Source organism: Microtus pennsylvanicus, chromosome 4, assembly GCF_037038515.1.
Source record: "Microtus pennsylvanicus isolate mMicPen1 chromosome 4, mMicPen1.hap1, whole genome shotgun sequence".
Taxonomy (NCBI): Eukaryota; Metazoa; Chordata; class Mammalia; order Rodentia; family Cricetidae; genus Microtus; species Microtus pennsylvanicus.
In genome coordinates, this window is record NC_134582.1 from 11,049,975 (window position 1) to 11,069,057 (window position 19,083).

General features: G+C 42.7%; 1 protein-coding gene across 4 annotated transcripts in view; it reads right to left on the reverse strand.

Moving 5' to 3' along the window:
- The window catches only part of Smad2 (SMAD family member 2), a 62,723-nt gene extending 46,836 nt beyond the window's left edge, over positions 1-15,887 (reverse strand). For 2 of the 4 annotated variants that reach the window (XM_075968245.1, XM_075968243.1), the window contains exon 1: positions 15,750-15,887. The gene's annotated coding sequence lies outside the window, so the exon portion shown is untranslated. Of the gene's footprint in view, positions 1-15,467; positions 15,591-15,749 lie in introns of those variants that run through there. The other 2 variants (XM_075968246.1, XM_075968244.1) reach the window with 1 other exon arrangement.
- Positions 15,888-19,083: the final 3,196 nt, after the last annotated feature.

Below are 19,083 nucleotides of genomic sequence, written 5' to 3' on the forward strand. Positions count from 1 at the left end.
GGAGGAACAGAATGGGATGCCTACCAAGGCACAAAGCACCCTTTTGAGACAGTAACACTGTTTCTCGTCACTCACATGAGAGCACACAGCTATTCAAACCCACAGAGCTGAAAACTTGGAACTATGCACTTTCAGATGTGTATTGTGAGTGAAACAAAAATCGATTAACAATCAATTAAAAGGGCAATAGCATGTGAACAAATATACCAAGATGCTGATAAATGAGTTAAATGTCTTCAAAACCTTCTCAGAAGCTTCCCCACAGCAGTACACACTAAGACCCTAACACCAGAAGGGAAGAAACTACCTCTCCAGGAAATCTAAGCCCCGAGGTGTCTTCCCACAACCTGTTACAGGATGTGCAGAACAGGGAGCCACATATTTGCAAGAAGCCTGGGGAAAATTTTTGTTTATTGTTTTGAGAACAAAACTAAATGCCCAAATAACAACCAAGACAAATGTATTTAAGGCTATTGGCTATGACTGTCATAATAGAGCTACACTATGGTAAAAACAAAAAAATTACAAAACATATTAAGCATGTTCTCAGAAGGACTTCCCACTTTTTAAAGGATCATTCTCAAAGCAGGGATTCAATGAAGAACTAGGCTGCTTAGAAACAACTGTCATGATCAAACTAAAAGTCATACTCACTTCCCTCAGAAGGGAAAAGCAGGCAGCAGAGCCTCAAAGATTCATCCAGGACATCTACCCAAGGATCTCCATTAATGTAGCTCCGGGTCCCATTTATGGACATATTTAGTCTGTCTACCAAGACTGCATGACAGCACTGACAGCTTTCAAAGTTTATAGACACCAAAAAAAATGCAAGCAGAGTTAATTAACTGGATTCTAGAACTTTCCTTAGCAATAGAGCAGACCCAGTGGGCAGGTAGAGTCTGGTAAGCTGGGGAGCTGTAAGGCAATAAAGGAGCAACAATCAGAACAAGAGCTGTTCAACTACCAACAAGAGCTGACAGATAAAAGACAAGCAACAGTACAATACATCAAGCTTCAATCTGATAAAAAGGCAGACATATAAAACCCCATCAGATGCACAATAATCTTTGTAACACTAGCAGGAAGCAAAGAACATACTTATGGTCCTGTTGTATTCTTACTGTACCACAAGTATGCTCTAGGGAAGCTAACTATATAACACCATGTGGCACAGTCTCTTTCTAGTACAGAGAACATGATTAATTCAACCTTTGGACGGGAGAGGTACCGCAGAAGTCTCAGATAGCTCACAGGCTGCAAGTTCAGCATGTCTTCTGAAGTGAGGAAACAATTTAGGAGCTAATCACTAGAACGTGGGTTCTGGAAGCACTGTGACAGAACATGAGAAGGGTTCAAGCCAGCACAATTTGTGCTCATCAGGAAGACTGTAATTTCGCATTAGCAACAGTCATATTTTCACCCCAGCAGGTTGAAACTAGGTGTGGTCAGTCACCAAGCTCCAGGGAAGGCTCAACGCTGTTGCCCTTAAAAACGGTATAGAGCCATGAGGATAGGCAGAGGGGGGGTCTTCCAATTAGGACGCAGGCATCAATGCATGGGGCCTGCACGATCATTCTGAGCTGACATTTTAAATCTTGCCATACTTCAATAATTCACTTTTTTTTTTACAGTATCTGTCGTCAGCTCTGAACAGCGACCTGTAGGTGTCAAACTTGTGACCATACTAATAAAATCACTGAAGGAAAAAAAAAAAGACTAATTCCGGAGACAATTCACATGTACTAATTAATGACCAACTAGATGTGGGCATTTATGATTCAAAGGTATGTGGGGTTGTTTCCTGGTCTAGCAGGCAAATATGCACTGGTGCATTCAACACCATGGGGAACACGGTGTGGGAGGGTATACACACTGTTAAACAAGCAGATGTGCTTCGCACACAGTTAGGGTCACATAAATACAGTAGAGCGGGAGAGACTAGACAGGGTACACAGGCAAGTGGGCCAAGCTCAGCAGACCAATTGTAGACCAGCAGAACCAGCTTGCTTCAAGGCCATTTAGCCTGCTGTGGCTACTGAGATCTTTTAGGATAAATCCTTTTCCTGGATTAGTGGCTGATCCATGTGTCCTGTGAAAAACTGGCAAAAAAGAAAAAGTCTAAGACTTTATCTTGAAAGTTCCTATACTCAGTCGGGCAGTGGTAGTGCACACCTTTAGTTCCAGCACTCAAGAGGCAGAGACAGGTGGATCTCGGTGAGTTCAAGGCCAGCCTGGTCTACAGAGGAAGTTCCAGGACGGGCTCCAAAGCTACACAGAGAAACCCTGTCTCGAAAACCTAAGTTTCTAGATTTTTGGTTCAATTATTCCAGTCACAAGAATTGAGGCTCAAAACAAATAACTAAACCTCCTGACCATCAGCAAGAACACAAGTCCTGGACTTCTCTTCAGGAAGACCCCAGCAGCTTCCCCCACTGCACTGTAGTTACAAGTGAAGATGTGACCTTGCATATCTCAATTTTTTTCTATAAAATTGCTTCATGAAAATGAAAATACCTTAACTATAAACCTGTTCTGAGTTATTTGAATGACATGACCTGTGCTACCACATATGTGTCCCTTATCTTAAGGACCAATTATGACCAATCTGGAATCAAGCAAACACTTAGTTACCAACAATAACTTTCCCTATCATGGTAACCAGGCTGACTGTCATTTCTCTGGATGATTCTTACATTATGTCATAACATTTTCAGCAATACTTATTACGATACTGGGTGGCCACTTATTGTACTTTTAACAAGTATTTAGCCACTGCTTGAAATGTAAATGCATTGAAAATAAACTGACAAGACATAGCAATTTGTTCCAAGTTGAATACAAATGGAACAAAAAAATAAAACTCAACTTAAAAGCCTACCACAAAAATGTGAATGAATCATTTATAGAATAGCAAGGTTTTCTTCAACAGTGTGGCAGCAGCTCACTGGCATGAAGAGTTTTGCTTTCTAACATCTGCAAGAACTAAAAACTAAGTTCAGAGGGTACCTCTTTCTAATTCCAGCAAGAAGTGGTAGTTATATAATGAGGGTTTTGAAAGAACAGAAGACAGTCTTTACTGCCAAAGACAGTTTACAAAATACCTTACTAAAACTGAGATCCCAAGATTACTCACTGGAAAGTTTCAATTAGGTAAGATCTGACTATCAAGTTTCTAACCAAGTCTTCTAATTACTGATAAATCTCCAAGCTTTACAAACAGCATTATTTACATATTTTATTGAACTGTGACTCCTCTCCTATGCACTCTTCAACCGTTGTTCTTTTTTAAACCATTTTGATGCAAATGATACCAGAGAATATGCATTCTAAAAACAAACAAACAAAAACCTCCAAATGACTAGGATGGTTTTTCATCCTCTGATATTATCTTCTGGGATACAGAAGTTCCATACAAAAGCCCTACAGAAATACAATAAATTTATGAATATATTTGTGTATGAAAATGTAGTATTTGTAGTTATTTTGGACTCGATATCCATCAAAATGTTATCTAATTTTTCCACAAAGGTCTCACACATTGAGCTAAATTTATTCATTCCTCCAAGTTATCTTTATTATTGAGATGGGATGTTAAAAACAGCAAGGTTCTAAGTATGGCTTACTCTATATGTGTAAGCGGCACTGCATTCCATTTCCGGCACCAAGAACACACACTTCATATTAAACGTCCCTATCCTTTTGACCCACTGTGAAATGTTAGGACTGTACAGTCATCAAATATAAAGCATGCAAATACAGTAAAAAAAAGTTCTACCCCTACCTTGCTACTTCCATTCCCTTCTAGGTGCTTCTTAGAAAGAACCATCCTGTCTGCCACTGTTCACTTAGGAGTTCTGCCACACTGTATAATCTAAAATTTTGTACACTTAAACTTATGTTGAACCCAACTCTGGTCAACTAACTTTCTTCACTCAGTGTTGTAGCTACCTGTGCTGACCTATACATATGAAAACCTGTATCCTACCTAGCTCTCTCACTCTAGCTGAATACAGCAAGGCATTGCATGGCTCATGGCCACTGGTGAGTGTCATCTTGGCAGTTACTAGAGACCCTGTTTCTACTCTCAGGAGTACTCCATGTATGCTCTAGTACACACGCTTTCTACACCATGTCAATGCTGTCCTAGTGCAAGCACTTTTAAACTCTGTAACCGTGAGTACCACAGCACGCACACTTCATACTGCAACCTAATGAGCATTCATTCATGCATACACTCTGCAGAGCCATCTCCCAGCAGGCTGTACTCTATTTCTCCAATGAACCATGACGGAGGAGAACCAAGGTATATCAGTTTTAAAAATCAGAAGGAAAAAGGTAGGTAACAAGTTTTGATTCTGTGTTTGTAACATCTTAAATACATAATAAAGCCTTGAAACATACTATCAAGGAGAAATGGTACAGAGGACTCACAAATGAACAAATTTATCAAGTACTACCAAAGTAGTTATACCAATTACTAACTCTCCAAAGAATTATGAGCCTATTCAATTATCACCTGACATTGTCTGAACCTTCTAAGTTTAGCTATAGGATGAGTTTTATATACAGGGATTATGATAAGGACTTTAGTGACATCTTCACCACTGCTGACTATTTGGGGCTCTATTCTTAGCAACCCCTTGTTCATATTCACTATCTTTTGCAGACCCCAACTTCTTGGTGAATCATAAATACAATCATTGACTACCTGAAGAAAAATGGCAAAAACAAAAAAGGAGCTTCAAGAAAATTGATATATACATAGAGGAGAAAAAAATTCAATCATCAAGACGACAGAGCAACACTGACGCAAAAGCAGCATGCGCTCCGAGGGAGCAGAGGAGAACTCTCAGTGTAGTAGCTGAGGAAGACAGAACAATCACCCCCATCCACCCACACACACAGCCATAGGAGTAAAAAAAATACATGAAAACTCCCCAAAGGTAGAAAACAAAAAGAGCAGAAATGTGAAGAAAATAAAATAGGAGGAGCAATTCTGAGGTCCAAGGTCCAAACAGGAGTTCCAGAAAGACAACAGAGTTAACAGAGAGGAAGGTACCAAAGAAACCAAGGAAAATCTCCAAACTAGAACACAGATGTTTCAACATGAAAGAGGCCATCACAACTGAAGTACAGCAAAGGGTCAAAGCCCACCTAAGCCATAGTTGATGATAGGGAAACCTCACAATGTGGAGGAAAAAGCTGGAAGTTGAGGGATGAAAAAACAGGCCATACAGATCAAAGGACGAGAATGGCTCTGGTTTTCCCAACACAGCACTAAGTTAACTGAACAATTACTCTCAATCTGAATTTCTATTCTCCCAGAAATGAGGTGACTCTGTTCTGATTTAGTGATGACCGATGCTACTGAGTGTATTTTCAAATGCCTCTGTCCATCCTTGTATCGTCAGAGAAATGTCCATTTGAGTCCTTTTACCCATTTTTTAATTCTTTTGTTCTAGAACTCTTTAAATAAACACTCTGGACACTAAACCTTTATAAGATACACTATTTCCAAATATAATCTCTCATTTTGAGAATTATCTTCACATTTTATTTTCTTTAATGCACAAAAGTTCATAAAGTTCCAACTTACCTTTTCTGTTCATGCATGTACCTTTGGTGAATTCACAAAACCATGCCACATCTCATATCAATGAGCTCTAACTTGTCACTCTTTTCCTTCCAATTATTTGTACTTCTGGAAGCATTTCTTTGTAATTAACTGTTACAGAGTAGTAAAAACACTGAGACATTCTCCATTTTATGTTTTGCACTGTTAGAAATCTAACACTGTGTATCCTATCCTTATAGTCCGTCACAATTCAGATGAACCATCTTAAGAGCTGTTGGAGCCACACACAGTTAAAGGCTATCATGCCAGACAGAATAGCTCCAAAATATGTAAGAAACTAGTAATAATAGGGACATTTCTGCAAAGCAAAACTACATGTAGGAGATGAGAGCAATTACTTTGCACTTCAATTTCCTATATAGTTGCTTTTGATTTGTGTACTATATGTATAACTATTACCTATGCAGAAATTATTAAATTTCCTGTCCCTAAGACAGATATTCTTGGCACACTACTCTAAATCTAAGAGGCACAGCTGTACAGGCACTTAACGAGGTAAGGCTCTGCTGTCACACTGTTTCTAGTATCATAAAACTAAAAATAATTTAAATGCCCAGCAAAAGAGTAAAGGCACTTGCCACCTCTGGGCATTAGTGGCCCACATCTTAAATCCCAGCACTCGGGAGGCAGAGGCAGGCAGATCTCTGTGAGTTCGAAAGCAGCCTGGTCTACAGAGTTAGTTTCAGGACAGCTAGGGCTGTTACACAAAAAAACCCTGTCTCGAAAAAAACAAAAACAAAACAAAACAAAAAGGGTACTTGCCACCAAGCCTGATGACCTAAGATAATCCCCAAAATACTTATGTTGAAGAAGAACCAATTTCTATAAGCTGTCTTGTGACCTCCAAAAGCACACCATGATATGTGCACGCACAAGTGTGAATGTGAACACAACACACACAACATGTAAAATGTATAAAACCTGAATGCTAACATAACCAGAACAAAAGGCATTTGTCATGTACTGACATAAAACAATCTATGAGATGAACTTCCAAGTATAATATTTGACCAATGTGCTAAAAGGCACTATTTGTCCAAGTGTGCCTGTAGGTGAACAAAAGCTTGGTAGCACTATTTGCCTTTGCAAAGGCAGGTGAGTGGCAAAGACTTGTGTATCCTCTGATTATCAAGACAGACTAACACACTCCCCACAAGTACACCATGCCACATTTAACTGTGGCTGTAGTTTCTTTTACAATTACTGTTTCACCTTCCTGTGATACTAAAATCCAGCTATAAACTACTATTCCCTAGCTCCTCCCAGAAGCAAATGTTTCAATAAAGCAGAAGCTTGACTTTTGACTTACTTTTCCTACTATCACCATCTCTCCCTTTCTCAACTCAACACATGAGAAACTTTGTAGTCTATTTTATCTGACACTGCTGTGTGTTCAAAGTAGAAGAAATGGTCCTGACCTGTGTCTGTGCTAGCATGTTTGCATGTCACCACAGGAAACCGAGAGTGGACATGATCACACAGACCTTTGATCCCAGCACTAAAAGGCTGAGTCAGGAAGATCTCATGTTCCTCTCCTGGACTACACAAGGTGACCTTCTCTGGGAAAAGTAAACAACCAAACAAATCAAACAGTATTTGGATAAAATAGTTCATTCCAGCAAACGATGATGAAAGTAGCACAACCATTTGGGAAAAAGACTATGAAACTTGACATTTCATCTAAGGGAATAGGAGAAAATCTGGCAAGAAAAATCCTTGCCAAAAGCTCAAATGGAGAACAGAAGCAGGAGTCAAATACAGAAAGCAAATGCAGGGCTAGAGAGGTAGCTCAGTGATAGAGCACTTGTCTAGGATGTAAGAAACTCCAGGTACAGTCCCTGGTGATAGACAGACAGACAGACAAAACATGAGAGAGAGAACGAACATGAGAGAGCAAGCAAATATAAACTGTTCTTTCAAATGGCTGAGGAATATAAAGTATTCCCTAATACATACTTGAATTTTTACTTCAACAGAAACTAGAACTGGGGAAAGTGGCTCAATAGGTAAAAGCACTTGCAGCACAAGCATGTGTACCTGAGTTTGCATCCCCAGCACCCATGTAAAAAGGTAGGAGGGGAACAGAGACAGGAGCATCACTGGAGCTTGTTGGCCACCAGCCTAAGTGTAAAACAGAAAGCTGCAGGTTCAACAGAGACACTATCTAGAGGGACTAAGGCAGAGATGAGAGACACCTCATGTCCTTGAGGTTCTGGCCTGGGTGTGCGCACCCCTCCCCCCCCCCACATCCTACATATAAAAAATAAAAACTGAGGTGGGATCGTCACTGCCAGCTCAATTACCTTAATTCTTCCTACAGAACCTATAAAAGGTAGAGAGAGAACCAACTCCATAAAACTCTTCTCTGACCTCCACATGAGCACCTTGGCACACACACCCACATCATACACAACAATAAGTAACAGATTTTTAAGAGAAACTCAAAGTTAACTATGTTAACAAAAAAAATTGAAAAGAGAATGATGAATGCCTTATAGGATATCTAACGCTCCAAGGGAAATACTGTAAGAATCACTACTTTAGACTGTTGGCAAACACAGCACACTAAACAGAGAAAAACATCACAAATGACCTGAAATTTCTTGTGTTAATCAAAGAAATCACTAGTAAGAAGGCAATAATAAGGATTTTTAAAATTAAAACAGAGTAGAGGATATAGCTCAGGAGTAGTGTTTGCTTAGTAATTCAAACCTCACCACTAACCCAATTAAAATATATATTTTAAAAAATGAAAACCAGATTCTTCAATTCTCTTAGTAATAAGGTTCCTTCCAAAGTTTTAAACTAGTAAAGAAGAACCTAAGTCAGCCTCAAGGAGGATGGTAAGTAATGTGCCTTCTAAACAAGAAGAAAACATTCACATGTGCAATTTTATGGACTGTTACAACCAAATGTGTGTCTGGATCTAACCCCTGAAGCAGGCAGTTAGTTCAATGAATCCACCCCACATAAGGGGTAAGCTCTATGTAGACAAGCTGTTTCACTTAGTTCAGTGAAGCTCTACCTGACACAGGGAGTGAGCCCTGTGTAGACTACCTGTTCCATGCTAGCCAAATGTACACATTTAATAGGCTGTGTGGAAGCTGCTTCTCTATCATCAGCTCGTAAGCATCCCAGACCATAAATGCACACCAGCACAAGACTGCACAGGCCCAAATGCAAGTCAGCAGAGTGCCATGTTTTCTTAATGGCCTTTCCAGTCCCCAGGTCTGTTTTGTCTACTCTTGACGGATCACCTAGTAGTCCCACATCAATTATGTGGCAGTGCTTGTAGGCTACAAATTTAACTCAGCACATCTAGAGCAGCTGCTGCCAATACAACTTTCTACAATGGTAAAAGTGGTCTTTGCCTGTGATGTCTAATACAGCAGCCAATACCTATAATATAGCCGTCTAAAGTTAGATGAAAATTAACTAAAACAACATAAAATCTAACTTCAGTTCCTCAGCCAAATCATCTGTACTTCAAGTGCTGAACAGGTACCACATCTGACTGCTACCTGACACATACACAGCCCAGGCTTCTATAAAACTCCTGTTCCGCAAGCAAGCTTTAAAGGCCTCTGTGAGCAAGAATGCCCACTCCCCCTTCCTACTATTACTACCAATTTAAAAAATTATTTTGAATCTTTTCACAGAGTATTCTTCCTTCCTGAATACATTAAACCTACAGGTACGCAGCCAAAAAAGAGAAAGAAGTGGGGCTTTGCAGATAACTCAAAGAAACACAGGCCTTCCTTCAGCTGCAACTGCATAAAAGCTACTTACAGACTTTATAGACTTTTGGCCAACAAACTCCACATTTTCAAAGCTTGTACATCTAAAAAAAAAAAAATCAGTAACAATTTCACATTAAGTTCCAAATGTTAACAAGAAACTTAGAATTTGTTCAGGATTTCTTCGTGGGTACAACTGTAAAGACAGTGTCTGTAGAGGCCAAGACTAGAAAGGAAATGGGGGGCGGAGAAATGAAGAGGTGGGGGAAGAGGATTAACCAAACTAATGATGTATGAAAGAGTCATATGGAAACCTACTACTTTGGAAGACAATTTAAAAATAAAACAAAATAAAAATTTGAAGGGGGGTATCTGCACAGGTAAATAATGCTGTTACTGAAAGTCATGCATTATTAAATGAAATAAATCTCCAATGCCAGGCTATAAGATACCGTTCTATGAGTTATTATGAGGGAGATCTCACCCCTACCCCCTCCAACATGTGTGTGTATATGTGTGTGTGTGTGTGTGTACGTATAAGCTATTGCCATATCTCTTAGTTGGCCACCAGAACTAGATAATTACTCTATTACCAAAAATATCACACTTTGATTTCAGCACATAAAGGAATCACGTTATAACTGAGCTGGAAGATTCCCCCTGCCAGCTTTTACAGTACTGAAAGGGAAAGAAAAATCAACTGTTTGATCTAGCTGTAGTCTTTTGAGGTTATCAACCTGCCAAGCAAGATGTGCCCACAGGTGCAATAGTGGCATGACTGTTAGGAGATAACAAACTACTTTCTGAAACTGTAAACCTGGCAAAAAGCTCTTGACTAGAGAGGTCCCAAGTAAGGAAAAACCCACTACTGGTGTTTGCTAAATAAGCAAGGCATCCAACCACCTTCTACATAATTACAAACTAGCTTTTGCAGTGAGTGGGTGACGGTTAGCATATAGATCATAACCCATCAAAGTGCTCAGAATTAAAAGATGTGATGAGTATTCAGCTCTACACAAGACATCTCTATCACTCTCCTCCAAGGCTTAGGGAATATCAACCGTCGAGGAAGCAGAAGAAAAAAAAAGGAAGAACAGAAGATGTGAAGGAGACTGCTGTGAAACATCATCTTCTGGGCATGGGGACTGCTGCAGTGGTTACCTGCACGAGACTGGAACCATCAAGAGTCCATTATGGACAGAGGAGGGGCTCATAAGGTTCCATAGCTATAGGCAGTCAACAGTGCTGGGAGGGGAGTCATATTCCTCAGAGGCACAGTCACTACTATGTTATCCCTTTTCCAGTAAATAATCCACAACACATGCACATGCAAGCACCTATAATAAATAAAAGAGCAAAGGTTATCTTTGTTGGGAAGGGGTTTGGTGGGAGATGGGGGGAAAATAATAACAGCTAATGGGGGGGGTCAAAGAATATTATGCTTGTGTAAAACTACGAAAGAATATTTTTAAAACAAACATAAAAAACACATCAAATCCCCAGGCAACTGTACTAAGATTAAGCAAAACTGACTGAGCTACAGACCACTCACACTGCAGAATGTGAGGGAAGAGGACAGATCACAAAATCACCGTAACGTATCTAGCCACCTGGTCAAACTAGAGGCAATGCCTAAATCCAACTGGACCGAGAAAATTTTATTTTCCTAATCAAATTACTGAAGTGAATTAAAAACCGCAGTTAAGGACATAAATCTAGAATCATAGCTAAAGGCATCACCACGACATTACAAAAATAACCAAAACTGACCAGTGACAGGCAATCAGTCCCCGTGCATTTTTAATGAAAATAAGTAGTCTCTTTATTACAGCTAAGACGCTTTACTAAAAGGTCACCAACAATTATTTGATAGAGATTTAGAAAATAACCCTGAGGTATGAAGTAGGACCCAAATAAATAACCAAAGTCGCCAGGCATATTGGCTTATACCTGTAATCTCAGCATCTGGTAGGCTGAGTCAGAAGGACTAATGAGTTCAAGGCCAGCCTGATCTACACAGAAAGTTTGAGGCCAGTTTGAGAAAATCTGATCTACACAGTAAGCCCCATCTCAGGAATCTTTTTTTTCAAAACCAAAGCTAATAAAATGAAGAAACAAGAAACCCTGACCAGAGGCGGGTGCATTGTTCACATTTGCTCTGTCCAGGAAACTTGTAGTATACTGTTTCTCAAAGCCTGAGAGAAAACTCTCACCTAACACCAGCAGGCTAAAGAAAGGATGGACTTCTCTCCAGATCTGATGCTGTATCCCAAAAGTCACCTTTCCTGAGAAAGAGCTCTTGTATACAAGATAATGTGGATCTTTCATGAAGTCCTTGGCTACAGCACAATGCTCTCTGCCCCATCTGTAAACCATCCTGAATAATCATCTAAGTATATTAGTAGTTAACAGGGTGTTTAAAAGGGTCTTCCCCAAACCAAATTAAGTTAATTGATGAACATTTACTGCTAGGCTTTCAGGTCTGGTGCTGCTCTGAATGGCCCCAGACATGCTAGTCAAGTTTGGGATACTCTTCTGTGTCTTGAAGATTATCTCTATTATCCCCTCCAGGCTGTTATCTGTTTTCTCTTAACAAAGACAGTAAGCTAGAAGTCCCCCATCCTCCTATCTACTCCCCACCACACCCTGTTAAGCCTCCCACACTTCCCATCATCTACTAGTTTCAATCTACTGTGGACTTAGATGCCAGATAACTTTGTCAAAAACATTTTAAATAAATACTAACAGGTTCTAACTAAGGACCTGAAAGGATCCGCCTATGATTTAAGATACAAACTTGTACAACTACTAGGCTGAAGGCCTCACTGCCCAATGTCTGTTTCTCAACCCAATTAATAGGAGGTCAGGGATAACAGTATTAGCAAATCATTTGCATTAAGAGCCCAGATAACTAACTGAAGAACAAGAACGTTAAATTGAGACTCCTGTCTCAAAGTATGGTCTCTCTCAGTTCTCTAATTTTATAACCATCTTAAGAAGTAAAAGCTACGTCTTCCACGTTTAGTAAAAAAACCAAGACTTGGGAGTTTAATTTACCCAATACCGGATGTTCTATTGGGAACTCACCAAGGCCAGCTGGCCTGGGTCTGGAAAAGCCTGGGATAAAACCGGACTCTCTGAACATAGCGGACAATGAGGACTACTGAGAACTCAAGAACAATGGCAATGGGTTTCTGATCCTAGTGCACGCACTGGCTTTGTGGGAGCCTAGGCAGGATGGATGCTCAACTTACTAGACCTGGATGGAGGTGGGGGTTCCCTGGACTTCCCACAGGACAGGGAACCCGGATTGCTTTTCGGGCTGGGGGGAGACTTAATTGGGGGAGGGGGAGGGAAATGGGAGGCGGTGGCGGGGAAGAGACAGAAATCTTTAATAAATAAATAAATTTAAAAAAAATTAAAAAAAAATTTACCCAATACCACAATGAGAAACCAAATACCAGCCTACTGCTTTTAGTCCAAGCCCCACCGCCATTCCACTACATGGCAATGCTGCCCAATCCCGCATTCTTGGCTTAACTATTTGCAAACAATATTCCTTTCACTGGAACCCAAATGACTCAAGTTCCTTTTCTTTCCTTAACCACTCTCTTTTACTAAGGGCAATGGTTAATCAAACTGAGACCAAAGTAAGCTTAGCAACTGAGTATCTGCTCAACAAGCATGTTTCTCAAAGATCAGCCCTATCTTCTCCAATTTGAAGGAATTGCAAAGTGGCAGACACTACCCCCCACCCCAACAAAGAGATTGTTCTTAGTGACATAGGAGCTAATACATCCCATCTGCCCTAATGCCATCCTTTACACTTGATAGAAAGCAGTGCAAGCATACTTCAAGAACCTACTGTGAATGAATTTATTGAATGCTCAGGCATAATTCACTCTGGGACCTTGGTCATCAGATAGGAGTTCTTACTTTTCTAATTCCACTCGGGAATACTGGTGTGACCAGCCACAGAAAAAAGTATGTGTGAAAATGGGCAAGTGTTACTTGTCCAATAAGAGTGATACCAAATTCTTTATATTAAGTTTCTGACACACCTTTGCAATACTTAGTGAAAAACATTTTGCACTTACAGAAACCAATGGCCTAAAAATGTCTTTTCTGCTTCTACACAAAGCATCCAAAAAGATATGCCTCTCTCCACCCCCTAAAAAGGATTCTTGTCCCAAGAATATGAATAAACCTCCATCTGCCAGACTGCACTATATACAGCTCCTGCATGCACTACAAAAGCACCTGTATAAAAAAGGCTGCTGCGAATAAGGCTTCTGGAGTCCAGAGCACTAAACCAACAGAATCAAAGCCCAGCAAGAAGGGAAACAGGCCCAAAAGTCAAATCTGATAGTTTTGACAGAATATAAAAACTCAGAAGGTCCTTATCCACTAGTTCATGCAGCTAAACTGAGTTAGTTTGTTCATGTACATCCTCCCTAAGGCAAAGGCCTGAATAAAAGCTACATTGTTACCTATAGTATCAATTGCTGTCCTCATTCAGTACCACCTCTGTTCTCCTGAAGGAAAAGGCTGTGTACAAAACAAGCCCCAATATACTTACCGAGAGTTCAAACACACAGTCAAGCCTAACAGGCCCCAAACAGGAAATTACTCTGCAGTTTTCCCCAAGACTATTACTTTGTAAACCATACAGATTGCATAGCTGTTTAGTGAGTAGCACCTTAGAACCGTGAAAACCAAGCTTTGCTGAACACCTACAACATGAAATCACTTGAGATGCAGCTACAATACAGGAAACGCCAAGCTGACACTCTAGAAATGTCCAAAGATCAGAACAATTTTTCTTACCACATCAGGTAAGTTTATGCAAAAACAAAGACATTATAAAAATAACATGAGTGTTACTTTATGAACTTAATATAAACATTTGCCAAATGACCTAACAGAAAAAAATTCCTTATGGAGTTGTTTCATAGTTAAATGGAAGGAAAGGAAAAAAAAAACCCTTAAACTATAATACTTCTTCCATGTCTGGATTCCATCTGCTTCAATAACTCATGAATTGAAACTATTCCAACTTCGTTTTAACTACTTAGCACTTCTCTGTAAAGGAGAAAATTGCTTTTTACAGGGATCAAAGTAAACTAATAGGAAAGATATTTCCAGTATGGCAGCAAAGGTATTCTTGTGTTAGGCTCAAGAGAAATATCCTCTCTCAGTGTTAAGGGGTCAGCTGAAATCACGAAAGGGACTCTAGAAACTGACATATCAGGGTACCACTGTTAAAAAGATGATCTTCAGCTTAGTTTGCCTGATGATTCATTTATTTACAATGTCGTTTTATTAGTTTAAAACATTACCATTTAGAATATTCCAACAAGGCCTGACAAAGGCGGTACGCTGTTTCTGAATTATTTTCACCTGGTCATTTTTTTATTTTCTTTTAATTCGTGGGACAACAAACAGGTAGTATTTGCCTTTAAGGGCGAAAGGAAGGGATAACAAAATCAACCTCGATTTTTGCTTTCCTTTTGTTCAGGATCACAAGGAAACCATAACACGCAAGGGTGAGAAGACAAAAGTACCTGGCCCAAGGACAGTCTCCCTAAAACAAAATAATCCAAGCACAGATCGTGAAAACCAAGTCTGAAGTATGTGCAATCAATTAGCATGCTTCCGAAAGGCGTGTGATTAGAAACTAATAGGCTGCACCCACGGAGCAACTTTCCCAACTGGTGGAGGATGAGCCCGGGAGTCTCAGCCACGAGCGTGTTTGTGAGTACACACTGCGATTAGGGACCCGCGACTGTTACGCTTAACAAAGACTACAGGAAAGAGGATTGGGGGGGGGGGAAAAAAAGGAAAAAGTGGAAGCAAAGCAAAGTACCACACGCCCCTAAGTCGGCTCCCGGGCCCTTCTGCAACGCAAACCGCGAGCGCGGCCGCGAGCCGGGATTGAAGCGGGCCGCAAGCAGGCTGGGCGGGGCGGGGGCTCGCGGCCCTGCCCACGGCGCAGACCCCGGCCCGCGCGCCACGGCCCGCCACACCCCACACGGGCGGCCACGTGACCCGGCCCCGCACACCCCTGCCCGGGAGTCCCGGCGCCCCGGCTTTACCTGCACCCAGCGCCAGGTCCCGCCCCGTCCGAGCCGAGCCTCGGACCTTTTGTTCCTTCCTCTTCCGACGGGCTCCGCGCCGCGGGAGGAGTGGGCGCGCGCAGGCGGAACTGCGCCGCGGGGCCCCCGCCCCGCCCCCAGGCCCGCGCTCGCCGCGGCCAGCGGACGGGTGGGGAGGGAGGGAGGGCGCCGCCAGCTCCGCTCGGCGCGTCCCCGCGCCCCGGCCTTGCCCGCACCCCGCGCCGCCGCCCTCCTCCCCGGCCGCGGCCGCCGAGCACCTACCTTCGGGCGGCTCGCACAGCGCTCGCGAGCTGCAGGCTGGCGAGCTGCTCCTCCGCCGCCGCGCGCGGTAGCCCCGCCTCCCTCCCCGAGCCGCGGGCCTCGCCGATTCGCCGGCGCAGCCCCGGGCTGGCACCCTGCCGCCCGCTGATTGGCGCCTGCGGCCGCCCGTTAGGCGTGAGGCACGCCGGCCGAGCGGGACGCGCACGGAAGACGGAGGGAGCAAGGCAGGGACGGAAGGAGGCCGGGCGCCGCGGGCAGGGCCGGGGGCCGAGCGGGGCGCGGGCAGGCGCGGGCCGCCGCCTCCCGCCTCCGGCCCGACCGGCGGCACACGCAGCCAATCAGCGAACGGGGAGCCCGGGGTGTGAGCAGCGTGTCGGGGGGCCTGGAATCGGAAGGGAGACGTCGCTCGCTGATTGGTCCCGCCTTCCCCGTCGAGCGTGAGGCGAGGCGCGGCCGGGTGGGGTGGCCCGCCCGCGGTGGCGCTGGAGTTCGTGTCCGGCGCGCTCCCACGGGGCTCGTGGAGAAGCGCGGAAGGCAGCGCAGCCTGCCACACCCGCAGACCCCCGCCCCGGCGCCTCTGGGTGGAGCGCCGTGGCTAAGCCCTCGCCCACCTCCGTCGTGAGGCCCGAGTGGACACGTGCTCGGGCCCGGGCCCGCCCCCAACCCGGTCTGAGCCTCTGGGCCGGCAGAGCTCCGCAGAAACCCGAGTGCTGGCCGCAGAGGGGCGCGCCCTATGCAAATGAGTGGGCGGGGCCTCGTGGAGGTGGGGGTCGCGAGCGAAAACCCGTGGAGTTGAGAGTTCTTGTCTGAGTGCTTGGGGTTAATGCTGGGCAGCTGATAGGGGTTTTTCTCCAACCCGGACCTTGGGTCCCGAATGCTCAATGTAAAGTGTGAGCCCCTGGATGTGTGCTCTTGAATTTGCTGCCCCTGGTCCATTTTACCTTCACTGTGCCCCTGTTGCTAGGCCCCAACTTTTCACCTTTACCTATGGAAGAAGAAAGTCCCCAAACTTAAGACTGCCCACATCGCTGTAAACAGATTCATCAGTAATCTTGATTTTAACTCAACTCTGGCAGCTGAAAGATTGAGCCCCAGTGTTAAGCACTGGGGAGCATCATAAATCCAAATTTGAAATGCCTCTTTCAGGTTGCCAGCGGTAAAGACAATGCCAGAAGACAGTTTCCTTGAATGTTTGTCGTGCTACCTATCTCTTCATATGTTTCCTGGGAGATTCAAGTTAATCCAGTAAGCCTCACTAACAATACTGAGCAGTCCAGGAACTTGAAGCAGTTATGAGTGAGGGATGTCCTCATATGTGAGGGTCTCCCAGAGGAGGGGCCTTTATTTGGACCTTGAGTTATTTGGTCATTCCTCGAGATTTACAGGTTTTTTAGATAGGCTTTCAAAATCGCCACCTCTGTTATCATGGGAGAGTTGTGACGAGCATTCCAGCTGGTTTTGAATGCAGCGCTAATCCAAATCCAAGGCTTTTGACAGAGTGGAGCTCACTTGCAATGATAACACCGACTTACACAGTTGTGTGCTGATGAAATCATAAATGTAAACATGAAGAGAACAAGACCTGAAACTAAACGAAAATTAAGGATCATTAGCTTCCCTTTGTGGACAAATATTTATGCTAACATGAAATTCCCCTTCACGGAGGGTTTTGGGTGTTTCTTCTGTTAACAGTTTTAGAGGAAAGCCATATAACCCCCGTTTTAATATTTTGTGGGCCAAGGATGTACTTCACTGGAAGAGCACTTGTCTGGCCCACGCTAGACCCTGGTTTTACCCCCCAGAACCACCAAAATAAAAGTTGAGTTTGAGAGGCACCACTTAAGGAGATCTCTTGTCTCAACCTTCCAAAGCTACCTGGGGGTGTGGTTAAGGCAAATGGTGCTCAAGTTGGAAGTAGGAAAACTGGTTCTGGCTTGCAACCTTTCTTTATACTGATAGAAATCAACAGCTTTAATACAGAATGGCCTCTTAAAAGTGGTCTCGAAACATAAAATATAATTGTGTGATTCATATGTGGATTTGGGTGTCACAAGAGTAGTTGTCAAGGGGAGGGGCAATAGATTCTAGAAGAATATGCTTCTTGAATTGGAGTTAAACCATCTCTCCAAAGTGTCAAACTTTGAGATCATAACTCCTCCATTTAAAAAGCCTTCCAAGATCTAGAGCAGTGGTTCTCAACAATATCATATCCTGCATATCATTACATTATGATTCATAATAGTAGTCAAATTTCAGTTGTGAAGTAGCAACGAAATAATTTTATGGGGGGGGGGTCACTACAATATGAGGAACTCTATTAAAAGGTCACAACATTAGCAAGATTGAGAACCACTGCCCAAGGGGATCTAGAGGACTGAAGAAAGAAACGGGCAACCTGGCTACTAATGCAGTCTCCAAGGGGACTGAAATGGGAGCATGCCTGCTACCCCTCGGTTAGAAATGCATCTACACCAAAGTGGGTCAAGAGAAGCTGAAGGCACATGGAGCAAGGGTTACCATGGCAACAATCAGCTTAGAAATCCACTAGAGTACCTGAAGATCTATAAGTAGGTCCCTATTGTATAAGTGATATTGAATGAGTCTGGTTTTTTATATGAATGGACAGCAAGTTTAACCCTTCATTTCTCAAGCCAACATAAAATCAAGCCGAAATCAACTCAAAGTGCATTTGAAAGACATAAGAAAAATTATAACTTTCTGGAAAAAGCCTGAGAGGCATGAGTAAAAAATTTAAATGCCATTGTCAGTTCTTTTATAGTTTGGCTTAAAAAAATAATACATGCATCAGTTTTTCCAAAGATCCAACTCATGTTCATGTCCTATCTGTAAATCTCTAAATCCCTTCTGGTCTGCTCAGACCAAAGTTATAGTACCTGTGTTCTTTTTTTGTTGATGTTGATTTACACACATACCATGACTTTACCTGGATCAATGTTTGGATCTATGATTTATTCATACAGTAATGGGAGTTTCTTAACTTCTCATATGTTCTTACTTTGTCTCCACATCTAAATTGTAAACTTCTGAATGTCAAAACAGTTGCCTCCCAGTTGCCTCCTCACACCCTTACCAACATGCTAATAAGTGATAAGAGGTAAAATACAGTGTTAATATAGCTTGCAAGTAACATGTATCACAGGTCTGCACTGTGTAGTGGGTACCATCCTTCTTTGTAGTTCTCTATGTGACTGTTGGGTCTCTTCTCAAGATTGATGTTTGCTTGTTGTGGTGAGACGAAGTAGCAATGAATATTATTACATAAGAAAAGATACGGTTATTTGAAACTGAAACAATAACGACTGAATGAGATAAC